The following is a 12265-nucleotide window of genomic DNA, read 5'->3' on the forward strand; positions in this document are numbered from 1 at the left end:
ATACAGAGAAACCCCAAGGCGAAAGGTAATGCGCCTCAGGGTAGGTAGTTACCCACTTAACGGACTGAATTCGGCCTGTATAGACCAGACCAATAGTAGGAGAACAAAAGAAAAAAACAGAACTAGAATTATGCGTAATTACATTGTGTGCATGAACAACCGTAAACCCAGAAGTCAAAATGTTCTCCAGGGTAAGAACCTGAATAAAATCATTTAACAGAATATCCATTACATGAACAATAGTGTAACAGAGCTCGAGGGCTCGTCCAAAATACAATGCACAGTTTAAAGAAGTAACCCTCTCGAAGAAAGGATTCCCAACCCTGCGAGAGCTGGACAGATTCGTCAGGTTCGAATCCTGTCAATACTCTGCCATTAAGCGGAAGAGAAAAGCTGTAAGGAATGGGCCAGAGGGCCCTCTCTAGTCGACAAAGGTAACAAGCAACTCTACTTATTCAGAAAGGCCTTCATTACTTGTTGTAGCATAAAAAAATATGTATAGAATTCAGAAGGATGTAAGAAACATACCTGTCAGTCGAACATGGAGGCAGCTACATCCGCACCCATACATGATTCATAGAAACAGGAACTAGAATCCATACCTATAGAGAGCAAAGCAAGCCTGCGATGTGTTAGAGACAGCGGGCTGAGCAGGAATACAAAAGAGAACTGTAACTTGTAGACAGATAACACTGTGATAACACTCACCAAAGACCTCTGCTGTGAAAGGAAACAACTCCAAGCCAATCTGGAAACACGGCTAGGAAGTAGGACGGTAGCCCTCCCTCGTTAAGTCGGGGTTTTGAGCCTACTTGACTCCGAGAAGGAAATGGAGTTGTGCAGAGCCGAACCGAATGTTTCATTGAAAGCCATATTGGAGCAACAAACCCAACTAATATGCATCGTGCCAGTTTCACCCTCGGATGGGTTATCTCCCACCTCCACCGTTGGTGCGGGGAGAAGCCCGAGGGCGCGAAGGCAGAGGATCCTCCATCACGTGAACAAGTCAGTCAGTGTAAATGCCATAGGCCAGGTGGACCGGAAACAGAATGCGACATTTACATCCGTAGACAAAACCCTATCTTCCGCGGGATATTTCCCAATATGACTAAGGTCATCTAGATATTTCCATTCATGAACCTTTTCTATGGTTTCCGCGTGTAGGTGTCATTAAATTGAAAAAAAAACAATTACGTACAGAACCATGCAGGGTGGTAGCATATGTGTAAATATAAAAGAAATTTTATAAGTGTGTAGGTTGTGTAGATTAGCGATTGCCCCAAAAGGTGCAAAGATACACCGAAGGATTAGAATATTGGCAAGATTATTTCCCCAAGAATAGAGCCAAAAATAAGCTCATAATTAAATTATAGAAATCTAAATTAGCTACATAATTTCAAAAAATAACTTTTTTTTTTTTGTAAGCTAAGGTGGTTCTCTTTCTATTACTGGATAGAAAATAAAACATTACATAGTATCAAAAACATTGTAAACCCGCCCACATGGGGAAACCGGGTATTTAATCCATCTATAGTTTTTGATGGCCGCCCAAAAATAAAAGGCCCAAAGTCTGATAATCCTAGCCAAATAAACAAGGCAGTCTTGAGATCTTCTAATACTACTAGTCTGCAAGAAATATATATCTCTATCTAAAACATGCAAAAAACTGTAACTGGTAAGACTATGAGTTTTCCTGAACATATCTCATGTCAAACATTGTCCATTGCTGGTTGCTGACTTGCTCCTCTCTCTGCATCTTGGTGGTCTCCCTTCAGCAGCTGATGAATTTCGTCCAATTTCTCCTCTTGCCTCTCCATGGTAATGCGGATGAAACTCAATTCTCTGCGCATATCAGGGCCTCCCTGGGCAATCTCGACCATCTCCTTAGCAACTTGCTCTAGAGCCTTTGCCAGCAGCCTCTTCATAACCCAGTATATGTGCAGAGATTGTTTAAACAAGGACATTCTTCCCCTGGTATGTCCTGGATCATGTAGCAGGAACTCCCAATCCTCCATTTCATCTTCAGATTGGTCCTGGAGAGACTCCTCCTCCAGGTATTGCATGATTCTTCTAACTGCTGGGTTGGTGTTTCGCTGATAGGCCCTTTCTGCCCGACGGACTCTGTGATTCACCGTCCTTCTTGTCTTTTTAACAGGTTTCGTGTCCTGCCTGGAATTCTCTCCTTCCTCATGCGTCCTCCTACTCTGTCCCCGACCCCTTTTCCTACTCGAGTCCGCACCGCTGCCGGGGCCCCTCTCTCGTCTTCTCATGCCATAACGACGAACCTTCACCTCCTGCGGAGCAGGGTGGTCATCTTCCATCTGATGATACTCCTCGCCTGCTAGTCCGTCCTGAGAAAAAGACCGCTCGTTCCCCTCGCCTCGGGGCATCTCCTCCTCAGACTCGTCCTCAATCTCCCAGATCTCAGTTGGTTGATCTTCGTTCATAATTTCCTTGCCTTTCCGGCTCTTATTCTTAACAGTTGAATTATGCTGCTCCTCTGCCTCCCTGGTTCTCAGCCGTGTTTCCATGTTACCAACGGATCTGTCGCAGAGAATTCTCTGGTGCCAGGAAAACTTTATCTTATAATGCTGTCTCTCAGCGGTAATGTCCACACCTCTCCAAATTAGGAAACAGCTAAATGACTGTTCTTCCTTCCCCGTTTGGGTATATATCAGATTTCTGTCCTCATCGTACACCTTTGGATCAAATTTCGTTTGCCGCCGATTGCTTTCCGGGGTGACGTTTCCTTTGGCCATCATTCCTTGATTAATATCCGCTGTCAAGAGATCTGACAGACCGCTCCACCCTCCTCTACGATCGCGATCATTTATTGCTTCACATTGGATGTGATCCTGTGCCGTTCTCCACGCACGCCGCCACTGTACTGCCCTGTATCCTATGATCATATCTCTTCTCTGCCCAGACTGATCTAGGTTCATTACACGGGACCTCCACGTCCTCTCATTGCTCCAGCTCATTGATCCTCGTATTTTCGCTTGTAGCTTGATCATGGTCTTCATTAATGATTTCTGCCAGGTCCTTCCACTCCCTGCTCCCGCACACCGCTCTCCATTGATTGTCCACCGTGCTGCCACGACCTCTACATCCCCAGTTCGCCATGAAATCGGCCGCCCGATTCCCCTTCCTTCTGACGTGATTTATTATTTTGTATTCGATTCTTTTCAATAAATCTGTGATTTCCTGGACAATTCCAGCCGTACGCCAGCTGCTTGTGACCTTCTCCCAGTCTCGTCCATTACTGAGCTTCTTCAGCATTTCAACCGCAATCTGGGAGTCTCCAGCAATTTCTAAATTGGTGTAACCATTTCTTACAGCAATTCGCAATCCCTGGTGAAGAGCCCAAAACTCAGCCTCGTTGTTCGTCATTTCTCCACCCCAATCTGCGTAAATCCACCTTACCTGCTTGTTACTATCCCGGAAAATGCCTCCAAAACCAGCTTCGCCCGGGTTCCCCTTCGAGGCCCCGTCGAAGTTTAATTTGATGAAGTTTTCTCTGGGATAGCTAAATTTATCGGGGCTTTGGGTCCGCATATCATGTCGGGAGTTCTGCTTATGATGGACCATCTCAAACTTTAGATTTAAATTGTTCAGGATTCCCTCCTCAACCTGGTTTGCCTTCCAATCCTCCCCATCCCACTTTTCAACCAGGATTGTTTCCCTCATTAACTTGACTGCTCGTCCCCAAATTATTTCCGGATCCTTTGATTTATTCTGGAATACTCTGCGATTCCTCTCCTTCCATATCATCCAAAGCACGAACCCTGAGATGAGATTCCACGCTCTTCTGACCACTTTACATTGAAAATCTTCTTTATTCCATTGAAAAACCATTTCATTGAATTCACTGGGGGCTATCTCGGATTTGCCAAATATTCGTTTAGTGTTCATCCACAGATTCTTTGCGAACGGGCAATTAATCAGTAGGTGATTTCTGGTCTCCACTTCAGTGTTACATAGACAGCACCTCGATGGGCCACTGAAGCCTTTTTTTTGAATTCGGTCCCAGGTTAAAATCTTATTCTTAGTTGCAAGCCATATGAATATGGAGACTTTCGGCCACCAGTTACTTTCCCATATAATTTTCCAGTCTAAATTCTCCTCACCTCTGGTTTGGGTATCAGTTAAGTAGTATGCCTCTTTGGTGGTGAAAGAACCTTTCATGGAATTCCCCCACCTGAGGATATCCTTTCCAGTGCGTGCTCTAATTTTCCTGGACTCTACCTCTTTCCTGTAGGCTTCTTGTTGGTCTTGGCTGAGCTCCTTGTCCCACTCTGTCGGGTCAATCCATATTCTCCAGATTCCTTCCGGATCATTAGCTTTCCAATAGTCTCTGACACATTTTCGATCTCCTTCTATTCTATCCTGAATCTGTTGAAGCCTCTGAATTCTACTCATTCTTTCTTTCTGCTGCCACTTATCATCCCAGAAATTGGCTTCTTCTCCACCTCGAATCTCCCAGAAAGTATGCTTTTCAACCAAATCTCTGTTTTGACGAGCTAGGTCCCAAATTGCTGACCCTTTGGGGGTTTCTCTCTGTCTTAAGATCTCAACTGTGGAGTCAGGCATATTGTATTTTGTTTTCCATATGGCTTTCCAAAGATCATTTCCCTCCCTTAGCCAGCGCCACCAGAGCTTTGCTCCCAACACTTTGTTGAGAATTTCAGGGTCCCTCAGCCCCAAACCCCCTTTTTCTTTTCTCTCTGTTAAATGATTCCAAGAAACTAAGGCCCATTTTTTCTTCTGGTTAGTCCCTCCCCAAATAAAATTTCTAATGATCTCTCTAATCTTTGCACATACTCCTAAAGGGGCTGCCATTATCGACAAGGGGTAAATGGGGATAGCTTGAAGGACTGATTTTGCCAGAACCACCCTTCCTGCTATGTTTAAAACTCTAAAGGCCCAGTTTGCTACTTTGTTTCTCAGCTTATCCAGGACTCCTTGCCAATTTTTCATCTTTTTGGAAGTAAAGTCCAATAAATTTCCCAAGTATTTCGTAGGCAGTTCTCCTCTCTTAAAGCCCAATAATCTTATAAGGTGGGTTTTGACCTGATCCACTGTATTAAATATGAATATACAGGATTTATCTCTATTAATTTCCAGACCAGAAGCCTCAGCAAATAAATCCAAAATTCTTTTAAGATGTCTTACTTCTTTGACAGTTGGTTCCCCGAATAACATGATATCATCAACAAATTGCTGATGAGTTAAGGGCAAATTATTTCCCCAGAGCTGTAAACCTTTGATTCTGTTCGCTGCTCGTTCTTTTTTAATAAATCGACCCAGACCTTCGGCTGCTAGAATGAAAAGAAACAGAGATAATGGATCTCCCTGTCTAATTCCTCTAGATGCATTAAAGGTTTTCGAGGGAGTTCCATTAACAAGAATGGAAAAATTTGGTGAAGAAATCAAGCTATGAATCCACTTAATCCACCTCCTATTAAAGCCAAAACTTTCCAGGACTTCTTCCAAATAGTTCCAGTTAAGTCGATCATAAGCCTTCGACAAGTCTAATTTGATCATCATGCCCTTTTGCTTTTTTGTTTTTAGAGAGTGAATAACTTCTTGAGTTACTACCAGGCCATCTAGGATCTGTCTACCTTCAACAAAACTTGTTTTTTCAGCAGATATTAACTTGTCCAGAAGGGGTTTTAATCTCTTGGCAATCAGGGATGTTATAATCTTGTAAATAACATTACACAGAGCTATGGGTCTGAAACCATTGGCATCTTCTAAATTATCACCCTTAGGAATCAAAGCATAGAAATTAGAGTTAATGGCAGGCCATACCTTTTGGTTCATCCTAGATTCTTCTATCAGATCAAGGATCTCTTTTCCAGAAAGTGCCATCCCGCCTGGTAGAAATCAACTGTGAAGCCATCCGGGCCTGGAGCAGTTCCTTTCTTCATTGATTTTACCGTTTCCTCTATCTCTTCTAAGGTAACAGCTCTCATCAACGCCTTATTTTGTTCTTCTGTGACTAAACGAGGAATGGCCGAGCATATTTCCTGAATTGCTCTCGTTCGATCATCTTGAGGTTCTGTTAGTATTCCTTTATGATGATCTACCAGGACTTGTTCAATCTCAGCTTGCTCAACCACTCTATCCCCATTCTTATCTTTGATGGATAGAATCCTGTTTCTCTGTCTATGTTTGATCATAGCCTGATGAAAGAATTTAGTGTTCCTTTCCCCCTCCCTTAACCACTTTATTCTTGATTTTTGCCGCCAAAGAACTTCTTCCTGCTTTCATCTTTCTTCTATTTTTCTGAGTATTACCCCTTCTTCTGTAATGCTTTCCTCTATTCTGCCTTCCATTATCATCTTTTGTTGAAGTGATTCCATTTCCCCCTCTAGTTTTTGTTTGTCTTCCATAATGTTGTCAAATTCTTCCTTGTTCCATTTCTTAATTCTCCCTTTCAGCTCTTTCAGTTTCAACTGGAATGTATGCATTTTTCCTTTGCCCTGCACTGTGCTCTGCATCCACCATTCTTCAACTTTCTTTATGAATCCTGGGTCCCTTAACCAGAAGGCTTCAAATCGGAAAGGTCTTTTTCCACGATTCCTTTTAATATCCACCTCTAGTCTAATCGGCCAATGATCAGAACCAAGGGATAGTATGATCTTTACTTCGACGAAAACATCCTTATTCATAATAGCTTCTGATACAAGGAAGCGATCAAGTCTTTATGCTATTTGGTTCTTGCCCCCCCTCCTGTTGTTCCAGGTGCATATCCCATTAATAGTCTGGATGTCTACTAATCTTAAATCCTCTATCATTTCATTGAACATATCCATGAAGTGGTCCAACTTCCTTATCCCTCCTTTTTTTTCTTCTAAGGATCTGATTAAATTAAAATCGCCTCCTATGATCCAAGCAGCCTCTGGATATATTCTGCGGATGATTTTCATACTATTTATAAAATTTTCTTTTTCCCCTGGGGAAGGGGGGCCATAAACCCCTGAGATAACAACCTTTTCCTTTGTTCCTACTATCCTACCCAAGCCAGTAAGGACTCTATTCATGCTGGTCCAGCTTTCTAGAATGATATCATTTGGATTCCACAAAATTGCAATACCTCCCGCAGAGCCAATAGCATCTTGCCCCATAACTTCGTATTGCAGTTTATTTTTGTCAATTATTCCTTCAAGCTGTTGAACTGTAATTTTTGTCTCCTGTAAAATCATAATACTAGGCTTCTCTTTTTTCAATTTCTCTTTCATATATCTCTGTTTACCCTTACTGTTCAAACCCCTAATATTCCAACTGATAACAATCATTTAAAACTTTTGGTAGGAGGGGAAGAATACCTCTGACAGAGGTATCACTTTACCTGAGTTTATCAACGTTTCTCCCACAGTCTGAATAGTTTCACTCATCGTTTTCCGACCTCTTTTCCTGCTATTTTTGCCAGAGCCATCCATTCCCACCTGTCCATTCCCCTGTTCATTTCCTATAGTTATCTGCTTGTCCATGTTCTCCCCTTTTTTTTCCTTGTACTTCTGAAATGCTTCCTTATACAATTGTTTCTGCTTCTCAGGTATGAATCTACTATCTAGATATTTCCATTCCTGAATTAGCTGTTTCATGATTCTCTCCTCCTCCACCTCACTTTCTACTTGGTTTTCCACTTCCATCTGGGATTGCATTGCTGCATTTTCTGCCTTTCCTTCCGTCCGTTCCTCAATAGTTTTCCTTAAATTTGCATCTTTTCCTTTGTTTTCACTTACAATTTCCATTGGTGTGTTTCCAGGGTCTTCGTCGTCCTCCAAATTTACTTCATAGTCCTCGTTCTCGCTCTGAAGCACTTGAAACTTGTTTTGACTTGTTGTGTGGCTGGGTTTTTCTTGTGACTGGGATTTTGGTCCCTCCTTGCTCTGTTTCTTTCTCCTTGTGACCTGTTGAAAACCCTTGTCTGCCTCCAATTTTTCTGAGTTTTTCTGATATTCCTCTTGACTTCTTCTTGACTCCTCCTCCTTATTCAGCGGGCATTGCCGATATAGATGGCCATATTCATGGCATTTGCAGCACCTAAACGGGATATGTTCATAGTCTATTGGCTGTTGCCGGATTTCATCATGATATTCCAGCTCGATACTTTCTGGGAGGGGTTTTGCTAAATTCATGTAGACACAGATCCTTGCATATGAAGTATATTTGCCTCGTTTTGTAGCTTCTGCAATTTTAACAAAACCCCCGATTGAGTTCCTGATTCCTTCTAAAATTTCAGGGTCCCAGAATTCGTCTAGGAGCCCGAACAATCTAACCCAGATTGGGGCGTCCAACATTTTTTCCTTTTCTGGGTTGTATCTTTCTTCCTAGTATTTCATGAACAAGCCTGCATTGTTCATGAAGTACGGTCCTTCTTCGAAAACCCTATCCTTGTCCTCCAGATTCGTGAAGATAGCTGTGAAAAACCCTTTTGCTCCCAATTTCAGATCTATATGGCCTTTTGGTCTCCACCTTTGATCAATCCATCTGTATAACTCCTTCTCAGATGGCCAGTAGCCTATGAATTTGCATATCAGGGCATGGTCCTTCATGTAGCAGTTATATTCCTCAAGTTTGTTGCAGGGAATGACATATCTTGGTTGTTTTTGTGCCCTAGGTAGGCATTTTCCTCCCATCCTTTTCTGTCATAGGTTACCCATCACTGGGGCATAGCTTTCCTTCTGGTTATGCTGCATTCCGCTTGCACTGGTCTCCCCTGCTACCACATTTTTGAAGGAGGGGATCTCTCCCCTCCCCTTTGGATTTTCCATTTTCCCCTCAACTCTTGACTCTAATTATTTACCCTTACTTCGCTGTTGAAGACTGGTTGCCTGAGATGCGGGTATTGCGAAATTCTTTTTCCGGATCTGTCCTCTTCGGCTTTCTTCGTCCTCTCTCCCGCGTTATTCGCCTGTCAACCCCGTCTGCTGCGCCGTCTGCAAACCCTAGCAGCGCGCACCCTCGCCCTCCATTATTCTTTTCAAATCTGGTTACCCTTCAAAAAATAACTTTTAAAAACATAAATAATCATAAATTTTTATTTATAAAGTAGAAATAACTAAATAAATTTAATTACATTCAACATAACGATGACAAACAAATATCTATTTTTACTAAAACTTTAAATGGACACAAAATTTGTAATAAAAAAAACTCTAAATCTTACACCATGTTTAATTTTAAATATAGAATTTCAAAATAATAATTAATATTTTCACATTTTTACAAGCTAACATTTCAGCCTATATATTATTACGTTGATGTGGTTGTATTGGTTGGAGCACAGTGTTTCTACAAAGGCTACGAAGCCATGTTTGGCCTTCTTGAATGAGATAGTGGAAATTTGTTTAGTGCGGGACTCACAAGGCCATGACACACAAACCACCTCATTGTCGCTGGCTATTTCGTTCATGGAGCCAACATGATGCGGTACGCACGAGATCTCCAAAGGAATGAATGATGCCCAAAGCATGTATTATGGTCTACAAGGTTTGTTGGGTATTTGGTTGCATGACCTTTGACCCACTCTTTGCCTTCCAAAATGCGAGTAGATGTTATCTTGATGTCAATTGGGTCATATACAATTTCTTATGTTAAATTACTGAAACTCTTATGGAAAGAAGACGTTGAAGTTGAATAATCAACCATGTTCATTTATAAATATGTATACATATTTGACTTTACAGAACTCACAACCAAAAGTTATCCATAATAATTAAATATTTACAAGTTTTTATGAGAGATATTACATAAACAAAAAATATTAATTCTATAAAATTAAGAAATTCATTTTTTTTTTGAAAAGAAAATGTTCAAGTTAAATAATCAACCATAATCATTTATAAATATGTATACACATTTGACTTTACAGAGCCCACAACCAAAAGTTATCAATAGTAATTAAATATTTACAAGTTTTTATGAGAAATATTACATAAACAAAAAATATTAATTTGATAAAATTAAGAAATTCAATTTAAAAAAAAATAATTAAAAAATATTATAAACAAAATGTATTCTCATCATTAACTATAATTAATAAATAAAATTCATTATAAACCAAATACACTTTAAAAAACACGTCTATATTAATACATAATTCATTATTAATAAACAAAAAGTATTGATTCAATTAAATTTACCATTTAATTTTTTTAATAAAAATAAATATTTTATTTTTAAAAATATTATAAACAAAATATATTTTCGTCATTAACTATTACTTAATAAATAAAATCCATTATAAATTAAATGTTATTTAAAAAAATATATCAATATTAATAAAAAGACATTAACTCTCAATTGGAATTATGGTTTGGGGAAGCAGTTGTTATTTTTCCTATCCAGTTGAAATCTTCATATTTGACATGAGCTATAATGTCTTGAATATTGTTGTAATGACTTCATGCTTATGAATATTGTTGTATTAGTTTCTAGTCTTAGTGAGCTCTTATGTGAATATAGCTTTGTGAAGTTTTAAGTGAATATGAACTAGTTAGAAACCACACTTTAGCAAATTTGATAAATTTTTTATTTATTTTAACAAAAAGAAAAAAGAAAAAACATTACTACTAAAATAAAATATTGGAAAGAAAAATCATTAACATTAATTAATGAATATTATTAATTTTGAATAAAAATAATATAAAACAAAATCATAATTTTATATAAACAATTTCTTATACATTAACATTATTAATTTTTAACAAAAAAAAATAAAAAATAAAATCATACTAAAATTATTTATAAAAAATCTCTCTTTTTTATTAACCATTGTACTATTTTTATAATCACATAATTACCAAATTAAAAACATCAAAAATAATTATTTATTATTAAATAAAAAGTGTTTGATTTAAATTCATCAATACATTTAAAAAAAATTAAAAAACATTCTATCTAAAAAAGAACATTACAGTACATAAAACAATTACTAAAATTTAAAAACATTTTATTAAAAAAAAAAAACCATTACTATACATTAAAAAAACCGTTACCAACCAAACACTATTTAAAAACTTTCATATTAATAAATAGAGATTCTTGATTTTTAAATAAAAAATTAAAATAAAAAGACAATCATTTCCAAACTCAAACTTCTTACCAATATTATCATGATTACTAAAATAAATGTATAAACATAACCCAAACCCAAACCATGGGGTAAGGGGATCATCAATACCTCTGACATACACCAGTGTACTTTATTTCATAAATGCTAAAAAATTTACACACTTAAAATAATAATAATTATATAATAATAAAAAATTATATAAACACATTATTTTTAATAATAACAATACATGTAAGTAGCAATAATAAAAGGATGATGTTACATATAAGTAAAAAATAAATTGATATTACACATATAATTATTGATTTTTTAATATAATGGAAAATAAAAAAATGATACAGCTTTCCATACTTAGTCAAAATAAATAATAATTTTTTATTAAATAAATATATAATTTTTATTTAAACTTTTCATCATATAATTAAATAAATAAAAAATTAAATTCAAACAATAAAAAAATTCAATAATTTAGATATTTTATTTCACATTATTTTAAATAATAAATAACCTCTCACTTTAGCTCAGTTGGTAGAGTGAAGGATTGTAGTTATATATAAAATTTTAAAGACATCCTAAGGTTACTGGTTTGAATCTGCTAGTTGGACGACAATTTATTTATTTGTTTGCTGTGTTCACGAACACCCTGGTCAATGAGTGGCACTACGTCCACGGAAAAATATGGGTTGATCGACCTCATGGGCTGATCGACCCCAAAGGGAATCTAGCCTCGCGGCCCACTAGCTAGGCCTGACCCCAAGGGCTTCGGGGAGAATGGACCCTGTGACCTCCCGATGGTGAGGCACTGATTTTTACCAACTGAGCTAACCCTTGGGGCTAGAATTGATAATTTAATATATTAACAAAATTGATAATTTAATGAATAATGTGATTGCGATTTAAATTATTAACAGAATTGATAATTCAATGAATAATGTGATTGTGATTAAAAAATTATATTACTCATATATCTAGCGTTAAGAATTAAGGCAACTCGTGCTTGAACGGTGGATGAGTCCTCCTGAATGGTGGATTTGCGATCAAGATTAAGGCCCTAAACAGGGCCTGCTGTATTCCAAAATTTCCAGCCAGAGCAAGCTGCTCTTGCTCAACCTCCAATTCTTTTTCATGCCGGAGAATTCCTCTCTTGCTCAGCCTCCAATTGTTTTCCAGCCTCTAATT

This window comes from Pinus tabuliformis, chromosome 1_1 (assembly GCF_031772625.1).
Source record: "Pinus tabuliformis cultivar Carrire ecotype Pingquan chromosome 1_1, CPIR1, whole genome shotgun sequence".
Lineage (NCBI taxonomy): Eukaryota > Viridiplantae > Streptophyta > Pinopsida > Pinales > Pinaceae > Pinus > Pinus tabuliformis.